The 23990-nt window shown below is 39.2% G+C and overlaps 1 protein-coding gene and 1 long non-coding RNA gene across 7 annotated transcripts in view; one reads left to right on the forward strand and one right to left on the reverse strand.

Annotated features, from left to right (window-relative positions):
• Positions 1-23990, forward strand: part of LOC309630428 (uncharacterized protein) — a 547317-nt gene that overhangs the window by 160446 nt on the left and 362881 nt on the right. The window lies entirely within an intron of this gene.
• LOC309630440 overlaps positions 397-23990 on the reverse strand; it is a 172931-nt gene continuing 149337 nt past the window's right edge. Inside the window, exon 2 of the long non-coding RNA XR_014245671.1 lies at positions 397-21872. This is a non-coding gene — a long non-coding RNA (uncharacterized lncRNA). The remainder of the gene's footprint in view (positions 21873-23990) is intronic.

Here is a 23990-nt window from a genome sequence, read left to right on the forward strand (position 1 = left end):
AAAGTGATGAGACTGTCTCTCACCAAGTGAGGGTTTCTCCTTTCAAAACAGTCACTTTGAAATCCTATATTCCTAGTTTAATGATGTCATTGCTCAGTCCACTTTTAAATCTTCTGTTTTAGAGCTGTCTTGTTGGCCAGTTTTTTGTTTCATTTTCAGACTTTGTTTTTGATCCATAATGCTTTATCTCCATTGATAAGCTACATTGCTAATCAAACAAGGTTTCAGATGACTCTGGATTCTTTGCAACAATAAAATCCATCACTCAAGGGACCAACATGTGCAACCAGTAACGTTGTATTATATCAGAAGAATATACCTGAGTTCAGAATGCAGCTCCTCGAAAGGAGCTACAAAAATGTCTTGATAAAAGCAGTATCATGGGAATTACATATCTTTCTAGGATTCTGCTTTGAGGGAGATACCTTTTGTTGAGAAAGTTTAAGTCCTGCCATATTTTTCAAAACTTGATCTCATTATTTTATGGATTTATCTCATAGCTCAAAAATACAGGACATACACCCACACGGAGTTTTTATTTTCAAGCTGAGTACATATTTCTATACTACGATAAAAATCTTATGAGTTGTCATATATCTTTTTGGTTGAGTAATAACTTTATCTTGTTTTCAGTGCTCTGTGATAATCTTCAGAAGTAGGTAAGTACAAGTGAATGCCTCACCCCACTGATGTCTCATCGACCTTCCACGGGACAGGAAGTCTCTTGGTGCTACTTTTATTTTTATTTTATTTTTTTAGTCGCATGGCATAGCTTATGAGATCTTAGTTCCTCAGACCAGGGATTGAACCCAGTCCCTCAGCAGTGAAAGCGCTGAGTCCTAACCATTGGACTGCCAGGGAATTCCCCTGTTGGTGCTACTTTTAAAAGGATGCATTATGTTTTCTGTGTTCATGGGAGCCTGCCTGGTGATTATATTTTAGAACAATTTGTACACTTCCTGGGAAAGAAAAAAAAATGGTAGTGTGCTTTGCAAATCTTTTAGGAAAGAGAAATCTCAGCATTTCTTGTTAGAATCATCTTTCACTCAGTTTTGTAACATCCTTTGCAGGTGAATTACCCAGGGCGGTTTTGGTGGTGTCCAGGACAAGACTGACGGGTTAAATGCAATCATTACTCTGAACAATGGAGGATTACCTATTCGGTCTTTTAGAGAGAGACACAGGGTATTGATCCAGTTCTGCTGTGAAGTTCTGTGTTTATCAATGAATTCTAAACAGAAAACATCTTGAAAACATCTTGAAGATGCAGGAGCAGAGGCATTTTCGGAAACATCAGGGATAGGCAGGCTTTTGAGTTTAAAAATGTAGGAGCCTACACCTACATCACCGAATTATCTAATGTTAGTGCTTTTTTTAAAAAATGGGAAACTACATGGGTTGATAGATTATAAACTGAGTCATCCATTTACCTGCTTCTCTTCACTTTCCCACTTCTCCCATTGCAATCTCTGGCACATGTGATTTACTTAGAGGTACTGGTATATAATGTGCTCAGTGAACATCACTGAAAACAAAAGAGGAACAGCTTAACACTTCTTCCAGTGTTTATTTTCTTGAAAACATTATGTACTTTAGAAAATTATTTTGTGTGTCTATATATCATTATATATTTTGTATTCTTATGTAGATTATATTTTATCACTTCTCAGTGAGACACAGAAGCTCAGGTCAAGTACTGTGGTTATAACCAAAAGCTAATGTCAGAGTTGAGATTCAGTCTTTTTGGCTTCAAAGCACAAACTCTTTGCAGTACATCAGACTGTTTTTTTCCCCCAATAAGAGTCAGTTGAAATGGAAGTTTTTTGTTTTTGTTTTTAAGTGAACCTAGTTTAAGCATTATTCTGAAAAATATATCGTGATGAACTGTGATGGTATGTTATGTTTCCCCATAATATACTGCTTAAGGTCATGACTGGATGGGTGATCATTGATTAGAGGATGGGGAACCTAGATATTTCCCTGGGGAAGGATCCACTTATTAACATGCATTTAAGGTTCCTCCATGTCTTTTCATGGCTTAATAGCCCATTTCTTTTTATCATTGAATAATATTCCCTTGTATGGAGGTACCAAGGTTTGTTTACCCATTCACCTGAAGGACATCTTGATTGCTTCCATTGTTGGCAATTACGAATAAAGCTACTACTAACCTTTGGCTGCAGGTTTTTGTGTAAACATAAGTTTTCAACTTATTTAGGTAAATATCTAAGAGTCTGACTGCTGGGTCATATAGTAAGATTATATTGAGCTTTATAAGAAACTGCAAAAGATCAGTGTTGTTTTTTTTTTAAATTTTTTAAACATCTTTATTGGAGTATAATTGCTTTACAATGGTGTGCTTGTTTCTGCTGCATAACAAAGTGAATCAGCTATACATATACATACATCCCCATATCTCCTCCCTCCTGTGTCTCCCTCCCACCCTCCATATCCCACCCCTCTAGGTGGACACAAAGCACTGAGCTAATCTCCCTGTGCTATGCAGCTGCTTCCCACTAGCTATTTTACATTTGTTAGTGTATATATGTCCATGCCACTCTCTCACTTTGTCCTAGCTTACCCTTCCCCCTCCCCATGTCCTCAAGTCCATTCTCTATGTATGCATCTTTATTTCTGACCTACCCCTAGGTTCTTCAGAACCATTTTTTTTTTTTTTTTTTAGATTCCATATATATGTGTTAGCGTACAGGATTTGTTTTTCTCTTTCTGACTTACTTCACTCTGTATGACAGACTCTAACTCCATCCACCTCACTACAAATACCTCCATTTCATTTCTTTTTATGGCTGAGTAGTATTCCATTGTATATATATGCCACATCTTCTTTAACCATTCATCTGTTGACGGACACTTAGGTTGCTTCCATGTCCTGGCTATTGTAAATAGAGCTGCAGTGAACATTGTGGTACATGACTCTTTTTGAATTATGGTTTTCTCAGGGTATATACCCAGTAGTGGGATTGCTGGGTCGTATGGTAGTTCTATTTTTAGTTTTTTGAGGCGCCTCCATACTGTTCTCCATAGTGGCTGTATCAATTTCCATTCCCACCAACAGTGCAAGAGGGTTCCCTTTTCTCCACACCCTCTCCAGCATTTATTGTTTGTAGATTTTTTGATGATGGCCATTCTGACTGGTGTGAGGTGATACCTCATTGTAGTTTTGATTTGCATTTCTCTAATAATTAGTGATGTTGAGCATCCTTTCATGTATTTGTTGGCAATCTATCTTCTTTGGAGAAATGTCTATTTAGGTCTTCTGCCCATTTTTGGATTGCATTTTTTTTTTTTTTTTGATATTGAACTGTATGAGCTGCTTGTATACTTTGGAGATTAATCCTTTGTCAGTTGCTTCATTTGCAAATATTTTCTCCCATTCTGAGGGTTGTCTTTTCATCTTGTTTATGGTTTCCTTTGCTGTGCAAAAGCTTTTAAGTTTCATTAGGTCCCATTTGTTTATTTTTGTTTTTATTTCCATTTCTCTAGGAGGTGGGTCAAAAAGGATCTTGCTGTGATTTATGTCAAAGAGTGTTCTGCCTATGTTTTCCTCTAAGAGTTTTATAGTGTCTGGCCTTACATTTAGGTCTTTAATCCATTTTGAGTTTATTTTTGTGTATGGTGTTAAGGAGTGTTCTAATTTTATTCTTTTACATGTAGCTGTCCAGTTTTCCCAGCACCACTTATTGAAGAGACTGTCTTTTCTCCATTGTATATTCTTGCCTCTTTTATCAAAGATAAGGTGACCATATGTGCGTGGGTTTATCTCTGGGCTTTTTATCCTGTCCCATTGAAGATCAGTGTTTTTTAACTTAGAGTTTCAGGGTAATGGGGGAAAGTTGAGCTGGCTGTGCTTTGCTGCTGCTCCCAAAACTTAGACCAGAGAAGTTCTGATTTTATGAACTTTATTTATTGAGTTTCTGAGTAAGATTGCATTTACAAAAGGATTCTGCTGCTAAAAAAACATTTTGAAAGCTGTTGAATACCTAATGTGCCATTACAAAGGTCCTTTTTCCCCACCTTCTCCTCTACTCTTGATCTTGACTGGGAGTACAATAGGTAAACTTCATTGTAAGGCAGGTAATTAGTAGGACTTTTGAATGTCACCTTGCAGTAGACCCAGCGCTGATCACACCGGTGAGAAGGCAGACAAATCTCTCCTGGAGAAAGATAACATTACAGTCTGAGAACAAGGAAATTGTCCTAACAATAACATATGAGAGTGCTCTGCAGCAGAACATAACTCCCCAGAGGCTTACAACTACACAGTTATTTGTCTAGATAAATATACACACCACCCACTTGTGTACACACCACTGATGACTGATATGTACAGCCTTAATTGACTCTTTTATGTTGCTACAGAGACTGTGTCTTAGTAGTTGGTAGTGTAGCCTCAGGATGGGTTTGAATCCTAGTTTCACCACTAACTTCCCATCTGACCTTGGGAAATGATCAATCCTCTCTAAACCTCAGTTTCCTCGTCCATAAAATGAGGTAATGGTAGTATCTACCTTGTAGGGTTGTTGTGTGGACATAATGAGAAGATATATGTAAAGCCCAATTCCTAGCACATAGTAAGTTCTCAGTAAATGCTAGACATACAGAAAACTACCTTTCTTTTTTAAACTCCCACATTTTGGTCATTTTTCCCCAAATGAGGTTCCAGAGGTAGGATTAAGTAGGGTGGTGTTTAATAGCCTTCATGTTATTCCACTCAGGAATCCCTATCATTTTGGCAACTGGGTTTATTTAACCCCCATCCACCACTCTCCTTACTTTTCCAGCTCAGTCCCTCCCAGATTTCAGTTCCATTCCTAACTCCAGGCAGATGGTTTAAAGGAGTCCAAGAACATGTGCTCATTGATCTGCTTGGTTGGTTTTTGCATCTGGTCTCATTCTGAGCCTGACAGTTCAGCTCTTCTGTGGCTGAGGCCCTGCCATGTGTACCTCTTTCTGAGTGATATTAGAAGAGTTTTTTTCCCCAGTGTTTTATTTCCTGCATTGTTTCTTGTCTCTGAACTGAAGTTCTCCCCATAGCTGAGTCATCATAAACCTGCACACACACACACACACACACACACACACACACACATATATCTTTAATGCCTCTCATTTGGCTGTAAGCTGATCACCTGCCATGTCCTGCCTAGACTGGAACACCAGTTGGCACTTGTTCTAATAGTTTTTTGTGCCTTTTGTCCTGGTTTGGACATGCCTTCAGCTTCACCTGTGAGGTAGTCATCCCTTGTAGCCCAACTCCATTTTTTTTTTTTTTTTTTGACTTCTAGACTTTGATGTATCTTGCAATTTATTTGCTGGATGTTGGCTCTCACTGTTTCCTAGTCTGACCTACTTGGATCCATTACTAGAACCTGAGCTACTGACCACAGACCCCAGTGTTACCAAAAGACATACCCTATAGATCTTATAAATTGATCAAAGAGGTAAATTGTGATATAAGGAGTGAATTATTCAGGACTTTAGCAGGAAACAGATAGCATATTCAAGATGGGTGATTGAGGAGAGATTAACAAATGGACTATTTACAAATGTGTGGGTAGGGTTTGGGAAAAGCAACTAAGCATAATGTATAACTGCTGGATTAATCCCAGCACAGAGGTATTACACCACTAGGCCTAATGGAGCAGGGGAATAAGTGGTTACTGGAACTCAGAGAGAGACAGAATGTGTGTTATAAGGAGAGGGCTGCTTGACAAGTACTGGGGCCTTCAGCTGAAGCATGCAGCCAGCACAAAGCCACCATGCCGGGAGGCAGTCAATAAAATAAATATCTTTATCTGATTCTCTTCCTTCCCTTTGCTGGTACACCCAATGCCTGAACCCACCTGGATGCCTGAGAGCAAGGGAGCCCACTGATTCAGTTCACACAAGTTACCCAGAGTAGTGAGAAGTGTAGAGAGTGGGACCTGAAGGGACAAACAGAAGCAAGGGGTCCCCAACTATGCGTAATATCTGGCCACGGATGGCTCTGTTCTTTGTGAACACTGAGGGTAATTATGTTGCTGTTAGTATTAAGGACATTCTGCACCTTCTTAGTGACCTTATGGCTTATAGTGACTCTCTTTGACAGCTGACTACCATTCAGGCAGAATTGTATGATATTGCAGATCCAGGGCTTTGGCAATAATAACAATGTTGTTTTGACCCTAAACTTTGTGTGATAGGTCAAAGGCAATAACATCTTGGAAATGATGCTTTGAGGATGGGAAGAGAATCTATTGTTTTATTTATGATTATTAACTAAATTTCATGGGTTGAGTCACACAGTACTCCAAAAAAGCTTGTTTCATCAACTTCCATAATACATAATTTTATGCTCTTGTACATGTGTAAAATCTCTATTCAAGGGTGTGCTACTTGAAAAAGAATCAAATGGGTCCAAAAGAAATCTAGTTTTCAAAACAGGTAAATGAGGGGGTTATTTACACCAATAAATGTTCCTTGCTTCTCAAAGTGATTGAGTATATGTTGCATTAGAGTAGCAGAATCATAGTAATTTAACATGAAATATGCCTTGATTTACCAGAATGTAGTTTTCAAGAATGCATCTTTGAGTAAAGGTAGACTGATACTAATAATATGTGTAAGAATGAATACTATTTAGGATTAATAATAACTTCACAGACTCTGTGGTTGGAAGGATCCTTAGAGTATATGGTGCATTTACTCAGCTAATGCCTGGACCCCTTCTTCTGTACCCTCCAAAAAGGTCATCTGAGCTATGCTTGACATTATTTCCTCAACAAGTAACATTTGTCATGGTTCAGATAAACATAGTCTTGATTTATCATAGTAATATGGCTAATTACATTATAATTGTCTATTATTGAAAAAGAAATTTACTAGTGTATGAAAATAATCAGGTTTGAACTGCAGGAGTCCTCATTTGCATCAAATAGTTTTAATTGGGGGATGACAGCGTAGGGGACTGGCTGAATTGAGATGAAGCTGATGAAAGAGACCTTGAGAGATGAGGGGCGTAACATCTCCCTTTGGATAGGACCTTTGATGCCCATTTTACAGATGCTCGCCCCCCACTGGTAAGTATGATGCCCAAGGTCATGGAGTTGGTGAGCAGGAAATTGAACTCAGAGCACCCTCCACCAGGTCAGCCTTCCTTAGATGAACTTATAAAGGGCAGGAAGGGTGAAGAAACAGGCTTCCCCTGGCTGGAAGCCTTTATTTCATAAGGTGAAAATGAAGCTGAATATTGCTCAACATTGGTCTGGTACTGAAACACGTTAGATTGGGTTTAGAGATGGCCAGGGTTCATTCTCATTTCTAGGGAAGGAAAGGAAAGGAAAGGCCTTTATGCGTACCTATAAATCCTGCCTTTTACAGTAGCCTAATGGAATGAAGAAGTTAAAAATAGCCAATTTCATTTTCCTACTGGATACAATTGGCTGGTCAAATGTGTCAATTTGGTAGACTCAGCTGATTGAATTGAAGCTAGCATCCTGTTTAGCAAAATATAAACGTGGTTAATATGACTGATTCTTTTCCTCCATTTTGTACATATTATCAATATTATGGCTTCAGCCTTTGCTGGTAGTTAATCCCCTCAAGCTCTCATTCTAACTTGCTGAAGGCAGGCCCAGTTTTGGAGAAGGAGCTTAGGTAGCAGATCATGTGATAATTCCCTGAAGCCAGGCTGTTGATGATCCCTGGCCTGGCTGCCTTAAAATTGCTGGGGTAGATTGCCAGGCTGCCCTCTGGAGATTCCAGCCCTGTGGAACAGACCAGTATACGATCTCCCCAGATAATTCTGAAATTCCTCTAGGTTTTAGGGGCTAATGATCAAAGATTATGTTTCCAAGGACTTAAAATTCCAAATATAGTTTTCTCCCCAGCCTTTAAGAATCCTTTGAAAAAATGTAAATGTTCTGACAAAGTTACTACTTAAGGCCTTTCATCTTGTAGGGGAGAGCAGTGGGGCTGGTGGGTGGGACAGCAGAGAGACAGTGGGGTAGGAGGAGGTGGAAGATGGTGGAGGGGAGGCCTGAGGAATGAGGACTCGGGAATCAAAAAGTCCGGGGGGAGAATCAAAGAGGAACTTGGCCCATTTGACAAACATGCTCAGGGCCAGCTCTGGATGAGTGAACACAGCTTGTAACCTTTGCTATCCTACTTCCTTTGAGATGAAGATGATAATTATAATAAGTGGGGTAGAGGGTTGTTAGCTTTCAAGAATTTATATGGTATTGTGATTTTTATCCTCTTCTCAACCTAAGAAACAAAATGAAATTGAACAGTTAAGCAAACTAACCAGCAATTCTGAGTGCTGAACGCAGTCTTTGAGAACTTTTATTAGAACTTATTAGATGTGAAAGTATCCAACTTCATCCTGAGGAGGCCACTTTTGCAATTTGATGGTGGAAAGTTGAAGGTTCCGGTAGTGAGTATCATATTTTTCTTAACTTTGAAGGAGGTAAATATACAATAATTGAGTATATTCTACAGTCCTAAAGGAAACAGTGTTCTCATGGCATATGTGGTGGGAAAAGTGGAGTGCTGGTGAAATCCTGAAGTTCCTCAGTGTTGGGCCCTGGTGCTGGCCCCAGGCTGAGGCTGCAGAGATGGACCAGACACAGAGCTGCCCCCTCTCAGGTATGAGGCCAGCAGCCTAAATGGCCAACAGTGAGCAGTTTAGTTAGTTGAAAAATATTGTCATTTAGAAGAGCTACTGATGGGGAATTCCCTGGCAGTCCAGTGGTTAGGACCACTGCAGGGGATATGGGTTCAATCCCTGGTCAGGGAACTATGATCCCGCATGCCGTGTAGCATGGCTAAAAAAAAAAAGAGCTACTGATGCTTCTTGCTCAGGAATTAGAAAGAAAAAAGACCTCATTTTCTCATGTATTTGAACAATTTTTAGGTTATCTGAGATTTCACCTCAAGCTTAAGTCATTCACTTCTCCTTGAATTGTGCCTTGTCCCTTTTTCTTAAGACCATGAAACATTAAACTGTGATTACTCATCTCTGTAATTAGATGTAGTGATTAGAATCCCCTTTACCTTACTCTGCAATTTCACTTTATGGGGAATTATGAAAGAATAATAGGTAAAAAGTTCAGAATGGGGGAAAGAATAAACAGAATGCTGAATGGTAAAAGGAGACAGAATGCTGAATGGATAATAAAATATTTAGTGCTTTTCAATTAACTGTTCTCACGATTAGTACACTAGTATATTATATCATAAAAATCATGTCTATTAATTTTTTGCAGCCATTATCTTGACTGTGATTTACTCCTCTCAAATCATTAACAATGCCATTACAAAGGTGGATGGAGATGAACGTCCTGGAGAGAGTTCAGGGATGTAATAGGATTATCCTTCAGGGTCACAGAGAGATTGAAGACCAGTGAATGGAGGGCAGGGGATTTGAGAGTGTGGTGCTTGGTGAGAGGAGAAAATAGAAGAGGAAGGCACAGAGCCCCAGGGTTTGAGAGACAAGCCAGTCCCCTGGTGCTAGAGTAGGGGCAGAGAGCCTTAGAGAAGGCAGTGCTACCCTAATCCGTGGAACACTTGGGTTGTGGAAAGCCCAGTGACTTGGAGAGCATGGCTTTTCCTCATGGTGGAATTTCGTAAGCACAGGGAGAAGATAAATATGTGTGTGTAAGAGTCCCCAGGGTCCTGTCGGAGGCAGTGAGCATTCCTGTTCCAGGTTATGCTGGCGGCTTGAGCGCAGCATTTCCATCCAGTCAAAGAAGGGGCTGTGACTTTCACAAATAGTTCTCTTCTTGGGAAAATGAGATAAGCTGTATCACCAGAAAAGTGTTAATCAAGTAGACTAGGGAAACCCGAGCTCTGTAAGGTGGTCCTGCAGCCGTGCATTTTTAATTTACTCGTGGAAATCCCTTTCCTTTGTATTATTTACCTGTCTGGGTGTTTATCTTCAAGTACTCAGTTAATCAATATTCAATTCATCAATCTATTATTGGTTCTGCATCATTAGAGTCTTGAAAGTATCTTTTGGCTATACTTAAACATAGGAATTTTATTACTATTAAAAACAGTTCCTGGAAGATTTTTATTATTTTTTAGTTTTTTTTTTTTGTCTTCTCACTGGTACCTGGGACAACCATAGGGCCTTCGTGAATATAGAATCTATTTTAATTCAGGGTCTGAAATTCTAATTTTCTATCTGGGCTGCTCAGAGTGCACATTGGAGGTGGGCCAGTAAGTCCTCTTTATATTTATATTGTGCAAGTGAATGGTAGAAGCCAGAGTGAAAATCCTCTGGTTTTTAAATTTTAAATAGGCCTTTTCCAAGTGAGGTTTGGCTGCAAGACCTATCCTCTTAAAACAAGTTAATCTGTACAATTTCATAAGCAGGAAATTTGGACTAACTAATCGATCAGACAGCATTTTTAGCAGCTTAGTATACTAATGAGTTTACACCATTTTTAAGCATAACATTTCTCTCTAATACCAGCCATGGAAGTCAGCATTACTGCTCATAGCCTGATCTTGAAAGACTAGACTGAAACCTCAAGAAATTAAAAAAAAATTTTGATAACAATGTTTTATAATCCAGAGTTCAGGTGTTATATTTTTCTAGATTACTGTCTTCCTTATTCCCATTATGAGATTATATATATACATATAAAATATAATTATATATGTATATAAATATATATAATTTAATATTATATATTTGTATGTAAATAATAGAATATATAAACACATTATTTATAATATATTTAAATAATATATAGGACATATATAATTTACATAATTATAAACTTATATAGAATAATATATAAAATTATATAATTTTAAGTATATAATCATATATTAAAATAATATGTAAAATAAAATAAATTTTAATATATAATTATATATATAAAATTATATGGCTGTCAATGGATAAATGGACAGTGGTCCAACCCACACATGGTCTCACTTTCATGATCACTTCTGATTGCTCCATGTGAATCAAATCATGACCATTTTTTTAGTCTTTAGAATCTACAATGAATGGCTTTGCTGGTGTTAAGTTCTGGTCATTCATGTGACTCTTGAGTCACAAGTGACAGTGGAATCAAAGTCCCTCTTATGGTCCCCGTGCTTCTAATGATTGGTGCTCCTTTTCAAGATGCGGTGAAATCTCCTTAATGGAGAACTCAGCAGCCTGGCACTAGCTGTACAAGTTATAAGAAATCTGTTTACAGGAACGTTTCTTACAGGACAGAAACTCTGCAAAGAGCATACATCCTACAACAGGAAAATCATGAAGTTCCACTGAGTCTGGCAAGATGCAGCCCACAAGCCTTCCCTGAAGCCCTGGATGAAGACTGTTTTTCCTACCAGGGCCTCCTGTGGTCACAAACTCTTCCACAAAGTTGGCAGCAGCCCCCTCTGCTCTCATTTTCTCAGTGGGCATGCTAGATCAATAGTTCTCAACCTTGGCTGTGTATCAGGGTTTTCAAACTACAAATTCTTAAGCCCTACCCATGGAAATTCTGATCTAGTCCTTGGGGGTGGGACTTAGGCATTAATATTTTTTAAAAGCTTCTCAAGGGGTGACTTCAACTTCCAAGAGCAGAGTTAAGAGTTATTACCCTAGGGAGTTTGAAAGAAAGGCTAATATTATCTTATTTGCACACCCAACAGGTGACAAAAATTTTGAAAACTCACCAAGGAGTAGTATTTCCCCATAGAGTATCAAATGCCCTCCTTCCAGCAGCCCTACTCATTTACAAATAAGGTGGATAAACCTTCTACCTAACTCTGGTGTCCTTCCTACCTCTTAACAATCAACACTGATGTCCCTTCCCTAAGAAACTGCCCTCTTCTAGTCTATAGGTGTGCAGATCATCCCATTACTCACTGGTTGAACTCTCACTTCCACTGTCAGAAGCGTTCCAGATGACTGAATCCTGGTTGTTAATCCCATCTCAGATAAATGGGGTGCTCAGCAGCTCTTAGGCACATTGATCCTGCCTTCCCCATGGCTGGGAGAGGTCAAGCTCATGATCCATACTCTTACAAAGCATGGTCATATTTCTTTGAACCATGTCTAGCCTAGGACCAGCCGGTAGACATTATCCTGAGACAAAGAATAGCTCACTTGAATAAGATACCAAATGTTTTTTGATATCTCTAGAAAAGGGTTTCTCAAAGGCAACACTATTAACATTTTAGATTGGATAATTTTTTGTTGTGAGGGCTGTCTTACACATTGTAGGATGTTTAGCAGCATCATTGGCCTCTACACACTAGATGCCAGTAGCAACCCTTCCACCCAAGTCAGGACAATCACAGATGTCTCCAGACATTGCCAAATGTCCCCTGGGGGGAAAATCATTCCCAGTTGAGAACCACTGCTCTAAGGTGGAACTTTGCAAATTAATCATTATGAATCATAGCAGGGGTCAGCGTTCACTCATGTTGCATTCCATCCCCTTGTTACTGCTTTTAGAATGGTGCACCTTTCGCCAGATTTACTGGAGTTCTGCTTAGATGTTGTCCTAGGTCTGTTAACCTAGGAAGCAGAGATGGAGATTAGCCCAAGGGAGGTTTGTTGAGGGATGTTCCCTGGGACACCTGTAGGGAATGAGGGAAGAGGATTGGGTAGTAGCAGATGTTGAACTGCTGGACAGTTATCCCAAATTGAGGTGAAGTAACCAGACCTTTAAACCCTCGCCAGTCATTGAATTTGGGCTGCCCCCCCCCCACTGCCCCCAGGGTTGGTAGCGAGGGATAGGGATTAGCCTCAGTGAGGCAGCTGTCCTTAGTCAAGGGGAATTCCTGCACAGGGACTTGGCTTTGATCTGGTCAGGGGTCAAAACTCCAGACAGCAGAGTCATTGCCCTGAGAGGTGTTCTGGGCAGTGCACCACAGGTTAAAAGAAAACAGTTTTAATTCATTTTACTGATGCTTTGAGGCTGAGCATGTGATAACATAAGAAATGTAGTCCATGAGTAAATGGACAGTGCTGGAGACCTGTGATGGCTGAAACCTACATAAGGCATCCATATAAAGGCTTTTCTAATGCAAAATGTGCTCTTCTGGTTTCCTATACTGAATGATCTAGTCTTTGCCTTGATCTGTCTCAGAGCCAGAAATTACATTAGCTAAAGCACATTTTGAATGATCATGAAAGAACATGATCCCCACAGAAAGGCAGATAATGCAAAGGGGTGACCTATGATGGATGATCACTGACATTGTTTAGGCAAAATGTCACCTGTCACCATGATGGGTCAAAAGTATGTAATAAGAAGATTGCTTATCACAGCAAACTGCTGGGAACATTGCTGGGCAGGTTCCCACAGCTACAGAGGCCTTGGATGTTGCATATTTCATGTTTAGAAGCGGCGCGTTAACAACAGCTAAACATTGCTTTGGAGCGTGTAGCTGCATGCTTAGAAAGTGATATTGTCAGAGTGATGGGTTAAATTTTGTGCCGACCATGCATCATTCAATAATGCCAGGGAGGCTCAGAGGCTCACAGTTAGCTCTTGAGATTGGTTTCAGATACACTAGAGGGAAAGAGAAGCAGGAAGAGAAGGGGAAAACGGTGAAGAGGATGAGAAAAAAAAGGAGGGAGAAGAGATTAGGGGAGGAGGTAATAAAGATGATACTGGAGTGAGTGCCTAGTGCTAGTAAAAAACACTAGGTTTCACTGGCATAAGTCTTACATATCTAGAATATTTTATACTGTTTCATTTGACCCAGGTTTTTATTATGAATTTGTATTTACTCTTCGTTTCTTACTCACTACCAGACAAATACACACACACACCCCTTATTTGTTTCATGGCAATAACAAACAACCCCACAAAATACTCTATTCTTTTATTTTGCTGTTCCATTATACTATTCCCAGTAGTGTTTTTATTCTTGTGGATGGTTTCTAATTTGTTTGGATCAACCCCGTGCTTCGTGGTGGCTACATAATTACTATATGGAAGAGTCTTTGGAGTGGCTGTCTGATTGGACGGGGTGGGAAGGGGGGATGGGGACATTGTCTTGAGGCGGCATTTGCATAGCAAGCACACTATTATATGTATTTATTGGAGTCACATGGGAGGAGGCTTATGGAAATTACAGAGGACCCCTCAGCCCCAAGCCACCCTTGGAATGGCTATGCCTGTGATGTGGGAAGAACGAGCGATATTATTTTTACAGAAATTGGGAACTGAACCAAGCTTCTTATTACCAAGGCATCTGCAGGATGTTCTTTATCAGAAGCCACCAGTCCCTTCCCAACCACCTGAAAACACTTATCTGGAGGCTATTTTCATGGCATAACTAGTCGTGGTGATGGAATTACCACTACCACCTCTGCCATCATTACCATCCTGTCTGCCCTCCCTAGGGACACAGCCCCAGACTAATTGCCATCACCCTTTCCCTGAGAGGTTAGTGCTTTTTTGGGCAGCTTGCCTGGTATGTGACTTGAATCTTTCAGCCTGGTGAGGAAGGGGAGAGGAGGGACTGGAGGTGGCAGCTACAGATGGGTAGTCTGTGGGGAGCAGAGTTCAGCAATTTCGAACTCAGGCAGCCTGGCTCTACTGTGTGGGCTTTGGTGAGGACTTTTCATTTTATCAAACAGCACTCTACCTCCTTCTCCACAGCCTCCCACAGCCAGCCTTCTGAGCCATGTGGGAAGACAAAAACAGCTGTGCACGTTCGTGGCTTCAGCTGTTCCCACAGCAGCGCTACACTGCGGTATCCCAGGAGTCATCAAATATTTAGGAGGAGGTTGTAGACCTTTGTATCATGGCCAGAAATGCCATGTGCTCAGGTTTGGATTCCACTGGGTTCTTGTTCATGTTAGCAGAAAATTGTGAGAAAAAGGAAATGGCTCTTTTACCAAATTGTATGGTGCTATCAGATCAACTGTGTCTTTATGCTCACTCTACAATGACAGCTTTTTGGTTTCTTGTTAGGGAATAACTAAACAAGAACAATACTGGAATAAGAGTCTATCTCTCCCAGATGAAAAACACTTAAGAATATTTCTCATTATAATCTATTCATTAAATGCCGTAGCCTGGCCCTCTGGGGAGAGTCACGCACTACAACCCATACTGGAGATGAGATTGTGTGTTTAGAGTTGGCCTTGGCTGATGAATGTGGAAAACTACAAGCTGCCTGAAAATTCCCTCGTGACTCTGGATACTGGAAAACACAGCTGGGGATGCCAAGAAGCATGTGGTATTACAGAAAAGTGTGGTCTAAATTTCCATTAAATATTTCCTTTCAGATGTGTGACTTTTTGCAGGGAGAGATATATATTAATAGCTCCTGTAATCAGGGGCTAGAATACCCACTTTGGGTAAAATTTGTTCTCAATTTAAAGTTGTTTTTTTCCTTAACACAGCTAAAATACCATTCTTAACACAGCTAAAATGATTTTAGAGTTTTGTCTTTTCTGGATGACTTAGAAAGCCAATCTGCATTGTAGCTTAATATTATGTCATTGGTTCAGTGTCAGCCAATGGGAAGATTAAGTGGAATTCCATAATGGCCTTCTTTGGTCCAGTCCTAGTCAACGTTTCCTTCATCACTGGGATGATGGAATAGGAATCTGCTCATTAATTTTGCCAATAAAAACAGCTGGGTGGGGTGGCTTGTATCTTGGAAAGTCAGTCTTGAACTGTGTAAAAAAAAGAAGAAATGGGTGATTGAAAACTGTAGAAGTTTAGAGGGTAGTTACCAAGTAATATTAGAGAGAACCATCAAACTGCACAGCACCAGAGAGTACCTAATTCTTGGGGCAGAGATATTGCAGAAAATGACCTGAAGGTCACAACAGATCCAACTGTAGCAAATGGAAAACTCAAGATGTATGTCTTGGAATAGCCAGATCAGCATCTGCATTTCCAGTGCTCAGCCTTTTGACTGTTGCCTGGTTATGAAACATTTACTCTGCACTGGGGATAGTGAAAATAGATCTCTTTACAATTCTGATGAGGGCTGGTGTTGACTTTAAGAAATCCAGATTGCAAAGAGCACTGGTGTAATGGTTTCATTGGAAGAAAAGACCTAACTAGGTATATGGATTTAGAGTAGGAAAGCTTCAACACCCTCAATTGAGTCAAAAGATTTGGATCCTGTTCAGACTTTAATTAGCTGAGTGACCTTGAACAAATCCTCCAACATTTTGGGTCCTCCATTTTTTATCCCAGAAATAAGAAGTTGGGTTAGTACAGTGATTCTCAGTCTGTGGTCCTTAAGAGAGTAATTTAAGTCTGTGAACTAAAAGACCTAAAGCAATAGTGTATTTCCTATTAAGGAGGCCATGTAGACTTTTATTTAACAAATGCAAATGGTAGATGAAAAATTTTAAAACATGAGTACACATAGGAAAAATAATAAAACTCTTCTTCTTGGTAATCAAAAAATAGGCAGCATTTCAGCCTCTAAACTACGGCTTATGAGGACCCTGATTGCCAGCAGAACTGAGAAGCCTGGAAGACACTGCATCTTTACTGCATGAAGAGGGAACTAGGGAAGCATTTTCAGCGGGCAGGTGCACTTTGGTTGCAAGATTAGAAAGAAGGAGGTATCACTAATACTAGCTATGTGCCAGCCACTCTTCTAAATGCATTAATTCATTTAATCCTCAAAACCACCTTGTAAGGTAGGAACTGTCAACATCCCACCTTGAAGATGAGGAATCTGAAGCACAAAGGTAACACTTACTAAACTCATTGTTAGCAACTATTACAAATAACCTGGATTATTCCCAGTGATATGTGACCACTGATCCCACAGAAATGAGAGAAATACATAAAGAGAGCAAAAATGGAGCTTCTCCTCTTCAACCTCCTCTCAAGGATGTAATTAAAGGCTCTGAACTAGAGGACCTTTGTTCCAGGTGAGCGTCTGGTATTAAATACCTGTGTGACCTTGGGTGAGTCATCCTACCTTTCTGAATCATAATCTCCTCATCTGTAAAATGGGGTGATATCCTTGCCCAGTTACACCACAGGATTACTAGGAAAACATGGAAAAATCTTCAGGTGCTTTGAAGATGGTACAAATATGGGAGAATGAGGAATGACTTGCCTCAGTGGAGCTGCTCCCCAGAGACATCAGTCATTCATTTAACAAACGTTCATGATATGCTCATTATGTGGGAGAAGAAGGAAATGAAGATCTTAGGGTAATCCTTATCTCCTGTGTTGAGATGAAAAAGTGGCCAGTGATTCTGTTGCTGTTTTTTGCTCAGATATTCTTGCTGTAAATAACATCTTTAGATGATAAAGTGTCCCAAATTTGCTGTAACCTAGTTTCCTGCCATTAGTTCATGGTCTTCACTGGTGAGTGTCTTCATTTTCTTGCTTCTGCCCCATTACCTCCCAATGGTGTGTGTTGTCATCACCCCTTAGCTCCAGGATCAATTTGTGGTCTGTGATTGATTCTACTCCATTCTTGTATCTTGTCCCTCCTTTCTGGAAAATTAGATCAAACACTTCAGGTGACCAGTAAGTATCAAGACCAGCGAAGATGTCTTGACGTCCCCTTTGGGAGGTAGGGCGGGCAGGGTCATTTGTACGTGCAGCTTCCTGTTTGTGCATAACCACCAGGCAGGTTCATCTGACTAGTTGGATGCTGTTTCTGGTTGTGTAATAAAAGTGGGATAGGATGTGAAGGCAAGCGGTTTCTCATTCTTACACACTGAGAACATGGTCTCATTTCAAATGAAATGCCCTCAGCTTTTGGCTGTGATAAATTATACCCATGTAATGCCATGATCTCTCAGGTCATAGGTAATATACTAATTAATGCCATCTCAGTATTGGAATCTCTATGTTGAGCTTGGAATCGAGAAGTCCCCTGCTTGAAATATAAAACCTCATTAAGGGCTCTTTTTCTACACTAGGCCACGAATAACTGATACATTGCACCAGACCAGCACATTCAAGCTCAGCTGGAGAGGGGGCCGGAGATGCAGGGATGTCAGGGACAAGACGCATGTATTGTACCTGGGCAAAAAGGTTTAATTTAAAAAGAAGTCAAAATAGAGACCAAAAAGATCCAGGAGTTCAGAACGCAGGTGCCTTTAAAATGAATATGAATGTTAAAAGAAAATAAAATTTAAAAAAATACACCATTCGGTAGTTTAAAGAGTTCCCTATAACTAGGTGGGCTGAGAAAGAGCTGAGAACACACAGCATGAGTATTTCTTGTATTTTAACCTTTATGCTCATGATAGTACATGGTGCTTTTCTTTTAAATTACATTTTGTTGCAGAGCTTAAGTAGTGAACATCTCCTTTCTTTGCTATTGCCTGTTAATATCTATGAGAGAAACATTCCATGTTCTCTACATCTTTCAGTATTTACAGCATCATGTATGTGTCCCCTTATGAAATTTTAAAAATTCATAATTATTCCTATAGTTGCCATGTTTGTTAGGAGAAAATATATCTTTATGGGAAGTGTAAGGGTTTGGATCTATTGAGAGACCCAGTTCTGAATCATGATTCTGGCACTTGCTAGATGTGGGACCTTGGGTAAGTACTTCACCTCGCCAAGCCTCTGTCTCTTCTGATATAAAATGGGTAATAATATGCACCTCCAACACTTGGGAGAAATAAGTGATACAGTAGCTGTAAAAGTACCTGGCACTTGGCCCAGTAGATATTATTTCTCATTACATCTGTTTTTCTTAGCTTCTTGAGTTCTGCAACAAAGTATTGTGTTTCCTATAATTCATCATAGAATATTTATTGAATACTCAAAATACTATTGAATGAGAGAATCTATTCTATGTTAATACTAAAGACAAAAAATGTAACTTTCTTGCGTTTTTGACTTACCTTTATTCTGGGGTAGTTGATTATTCATCTTTGATAATTTTGTCTTATAGCTTATATTTCTTATATTATAGCTTATTTTTCTATTGCACAAAAGTAATATCTGGTAGGTACTGCTATCACTGAGGATTAGTTCCCGGTCCAGTTATGAACTTCATTTAAATTTACACTGACTTGTTACTCTGGCTCAAGCCAACTCCAAACCATAGAGAATGAGTAATGCTATATATGCATCCTTCAGCATAACTGTTCTTTATAACAATTATGTTTTTGATGGGAAAACTGAGCAAAAATATCTGTCCAATGAATGCCTAAGAATACACAGTAAGTTCCTGTGAATGCTCTGTTCCATTTCCCCAGGCTTCCTTGTTCTTAGCAACCATTGTCTCTTGCCATTAACAGTCTCTTTAAGTGATGTATGGGGACTGGGAGAAAAAAGAGGAACAGGACGTGAAAATATTCTGAAGAATTTTTAAGAACTAATTAGGCAGGGCTAATAGGGAGAGCACTTGCATCAGGCTCTTGAAAGTTCTAAGGAAGAGATGCACACCAGTGATCATCATGGACAAGTGATTATTATAAGGCTAAATGGGGGTGCTGGGCAGCTCCAGGAACCCTCTGGGCAGTTACACAGTTGCTTTGACTTCCAGTGCTAACGTGGCCAGAGCTCAGAGGGACATGCTTCCCTCCTGGGGACCTTCTCTCCTGATCCTTCTTGATCACCTGTCATTTATCTGCCCAAGGAGTGGGCTCTGATTTCATAGGTTTCCCAGTACACAGCACACAGCCTTTCTTTCTTTCTATTTAAATATTTATTTCTTTATTTGGCTGTGCCATGTCTTAGTTGCGGCACGCAGTATCTTCGTTGCCGCGTGCAAGATATTTTTTTTTTAACTTCTTTATTGGAGTATAATTGCTTTACAATAGTGTGTTAGTTTCTGATTTATAACAAAGTGAATCAGCTATACATATACAAATGTCCCTATATCTCCTCCCTCTTGGGTCTCCCTCCCACCCTCCCTATCCCACCCCTCTAGGTGGTCACAAAGCACCCAGTTGATCTCCCTGTGCTATGCAGCTGCTTCCCACTAGCTATCTATTTTACATTTGGTAGTGTATATATGTCCATGCCACTCTCTTCATCACAGCTTACCCTTCCCACTCCCTGTGTCCTCATGTCTATTCTCTACGTCTGCATCTTTATTCCTGTCCTGCCCCTAGGTTCTTCAGAACCATTTTTTTTTTTTAGAGTCCATATATATGTGTTAGCATACAGTATTTGTTTTTCTCTTTCCCTTTCTGACTTAATTCACTCTGTATGACAGACTCTAGGTCCATCCACGTCACTACAAATAACTCAATTTTGTTTCTTTTTATGGCTGAGTAATATTCCATTGTATATGTGTGCCACATCTTCTTTACCCATTCATCTGTTGATGGACACTTAGGTTGCTTCCATGTCCTGGCTACTGTAAATAGAGCTGCAATGAACATTGTGGTACATGACTCTTTTTGAATTATGGTTTTCTCAGGGTATATGCCCAGTAGTGGGATTGCTGGGTCGTACGGTAGTTCTATTTTTAGTTTTTTAAGGAACCTCCATACTGTTCTCCATAGTGGCTGTATCAATTTCCATTCCCACCAACAGTGCAAGAGGGTTCCCTTTTCTCCACACCCTCTCCAACATTTATTGTTTCTAGATTTTTTGATGATGGCCATTCTGACTGGTGTGAAGTGAACCTCATTGCAGTTTTGATTTGCATTTCTCTAATGATTAGTGATGTTGAGCATCCTTTCATGTGTTTGTTGGCAATCTGTATATCTTCTTTGGAGAAATGTCTATTTAGATCTTCTGCCCATTTTTGGATTGGGTTGTGTTTTTTTTGATATTGAGCTGCATGAGCTGCTTGTAAATTTTGGAGATTAATCCTTTGTCAGTTGCTTTGTTTGCAAATATTTTCTCCCATTCTGAGGGTTGTCTTTTCGTCTTGTTTATGGTTTCCTTTGCTGTGCAAAAGCTTTTAAGTTTCATTAGGTCCCATTTGTTTATTTTTGTTTTTATTTCCATTTCTCTAGGAGGTGGGTCAAAAAGGATCTTGCTGTGATGTATGTCATAGAGTGTTCTGCCTATGTTTTCCTCTAAGTTTTATAGTGTCTGGCCTTACATTTAGGTCTTCAATCAATTTGAGTTTATTTTTGTGTATGGTGTTAGGGAGTGTTCTAATTTCATTCTTTTACATGTAGCTGTCCAGTTTTCCCAGCACCACTTATTGAAGAGACTGTCCTTTCTCCATTGTATATTCTTGCCTCCTTTATCAAAGATAAGGTGACAGTATGTGTGTGGGTTTATCTCTGGGCTTTATATCCTGTTCCATTGAGCTATATTTCTGTTTTTGTGCCAGTACCATACTGTCTTGATTACTGTAGCTTTGTAGTTAGTCTGAAGTCCAGGAGCCTGATTCCTCCAGCTCCATTTTTCTTTCTCAAGATTGCTTTGGCTATTCGGGGTCTTTGTGTTTATATACAAATTGTGAAATTTTTTGTTCTAGTTCTGTGAAAAATGTCATTGGTAGTTTGATAAGGGTTGCATTGAACCTGTAGTTAGCTTTGGGTAGTATAGTCATTTTCACAGTGTTGATTCTTCCAATCCAAGAACATGGTATATCTCTCCATCTGTTGGTATCATCTTTAATTTCTTTCATCAGTGTCTTATAGTTTTCTGCATACAGGTCTTTTGTCTCCTTAGGTAGGTTTATTCCTAGGTATTTTATTCTTTTTGTTGCAATGGTAAATGGGAGTGTTTCCTTAATTTCTCTTTCAGATTTTTTATCGTTAGTGTATAGGAATGCAAGAGATTTCTGTGCATTAATTTTGTACCCTGCTACTCTACCAAATTCATTGCTTAGCTCTAGTAGTTTTCTGGTGGCATCTTTAGGATTCTCTATGTATAGTATCATGTCATCTGCAAACAGTGACAGTTTTACTTCTTTTCCGATTTGGATTCCTTTTATTTCTTTTTCTTCTCTGATTGCTGTGGCTAAAACTTCCAAAACTATGTTGAATAATAGTAGTGAGAGTGGACAGCCTTCTCTTGTTCCTGATCTTGGTGGAAATGGTTTCAGTTTTTCACCATTGAGAAGGATGTTGGCTGTGGGTTTGTCATATATAGCATTTATTATGTTGAGGTAAGTTCCCTCTGTGCCTACTTTCTGGAGGTTTTTTATCATAAATGGGTGTTGAATTCTGTCAAAAGCTTTTTTCCATCTATTGAGATGATCATATGGTTTTTCTCCTTCAATTTGTTAATGTGGTTTATCACATTGAGTGATTTGCGTATATTGAACAATCCTTGCATTCCTGGGTTAAACTCCACTTGATCATGGTGTATGATTCTTTTAATGTGCCGTTGGATTCTGTTTGCTAGTGTTTTGTTGAGGATTTTTGCATCTGTGTTCATCAGTGATATTGGCCTGTAGTTTTCTTTCTTTGTGACATCTTTGTCTGGTTTTGGTATCAGGGTGATGGTGGCCTCATAGAATGAGTTTGGGAGTGTTCCTCCCTCTGCTATATTTTGGAAGAGTTTGAGAAGGATAGGTGTTAGTGCTTCTCTAAATGTGTGATAGAATTCACCTGTGAAGCCATCTGGTCCTGGGCTTTTGTTTGTTGGAAGATTTTTAATCAGTGTCTCAATTTCAGTGCTTGTGATTGGTCTGTTTATATTTTCTATTCCTTCCTGGTTCAGTCTTGGAAAGTTGTGCTTTTCTAAGAATTTGTTTATTTCTTCCAGGTTGTACATTTTATTGGCATATAGTTGCTTGTAGTAATCTCTCATGATCTTTTGTATTTCTGCAGTGTCAGTTGTTACTTCTTTTTCATTTCTAATTCTATTGATTTGAGTCTTCTCCCTTTTTTCCTTGATGAGTCTGGCTAATGGTTTATCAATTTTGTTTATCTTCTCAAAGAACCAGCTTTTAGTTTTATTGATCTTTGCTATTGTTTCCTTCATTTCTTTTTCAGTTATTTCTGATCTGATCTTTATGATTTCTTTCCTTTTGCTAACCTTGGGGCTTTTTTGTTCTTCTTTCTCTAACTGCTTTAGGTGTAAGGTTAGGTTGTTTTTGAGTTGTTTCTTGTTTCTTAACGTCGGATTGTATTGCTATAAACTTCCCTCTTAGAACTGCTTTTGCTGCATCCCATAGGTTTTGGGTCGTCATGTTTTCATTGTCATTTGTTTCTAGGTATTTTTTGATTTACTCTTTGATTTCTTCACTGATCTCTTGGTTATTTAGTAGTGTATTGTGTAGCTTCCATGTGTTTGTATTTTTTACAGATCTTTTCCTGTAATTGATATCTAGTCTCATAGTGTTGTGGTCAGAAAAGATACTTGATATGATTTCAGTTTTCTTAAATTTACCAAAGCTTCATTTGTGATCCAAGATATGATCTATCCTGGAGAATGTTCCATGAGCACTTGAGAAGAAGGTGTGTTCTGTGGTTTTTGGATGGAATGTCCTATAAATATCGATTAAGTCCATCTTGTTTAATGTATCATTTAAAGCTTGTGTTTCCTTATTTATTTTCATTTTGGATGATCTGTCCATTGGTGAAAGTGGGCTGTTAAAGTCCCCTACTATGATTCTGTTACTGTCGATTTCCCCTTTTATGGCTGGTAGCATTTGCCTTATGTATTGAGGTGCTCCTATGTTGGGTGCATAAATATTTACAATTGTTATATCTTCTTCTTGGATCGATGCCTTAATCATTATGTAGTGTCCTTCTTTGTCTCTTGCAATAGTCTTTATTTTTAAGTCTATTTTGTCTGATATGAGGATTGCTACTCCAGCTTTCTTTTGATTTCTATTTGCATGGAATATCTTTTTCCATCCCCTCACTTTCAGTCTGTATGTGTCCCTAGGTCTGAAGTGGGTGTCATGTAGACAGCATATATACTGGTCTTGTTTCTCTATCCATTCAGCCAGTCTATGTCTTTTGGTTGGAGCATTTAATCCATTCACATTTAAGGTAGTTATCGATATGTATGTTCCTGTTACCATTTTCTTAATTGTTTTGGGTTTGTTATTGTAGGTCTTTTCCTTCTCCTGTGTTTCCTGCCTAGAGAAGTTCCTTTAGCATTTGTTGTAAAGCTGGTTTGGTGGTGCTGAATTCTCTT

This window comes from Balaenoptera borealis, assembly GCF_965194805.1.
Source record: "Balaenoptera borealis genome assembly, chromosome: 6".
In the NCBI taxonomy this organism is placed as follows: Eukaryota; Metazoa; Chordata; class Mammalia; order Artiodactyla; family Balaenopteridae; genus Balaenoptera; species Balaenoptera borealis.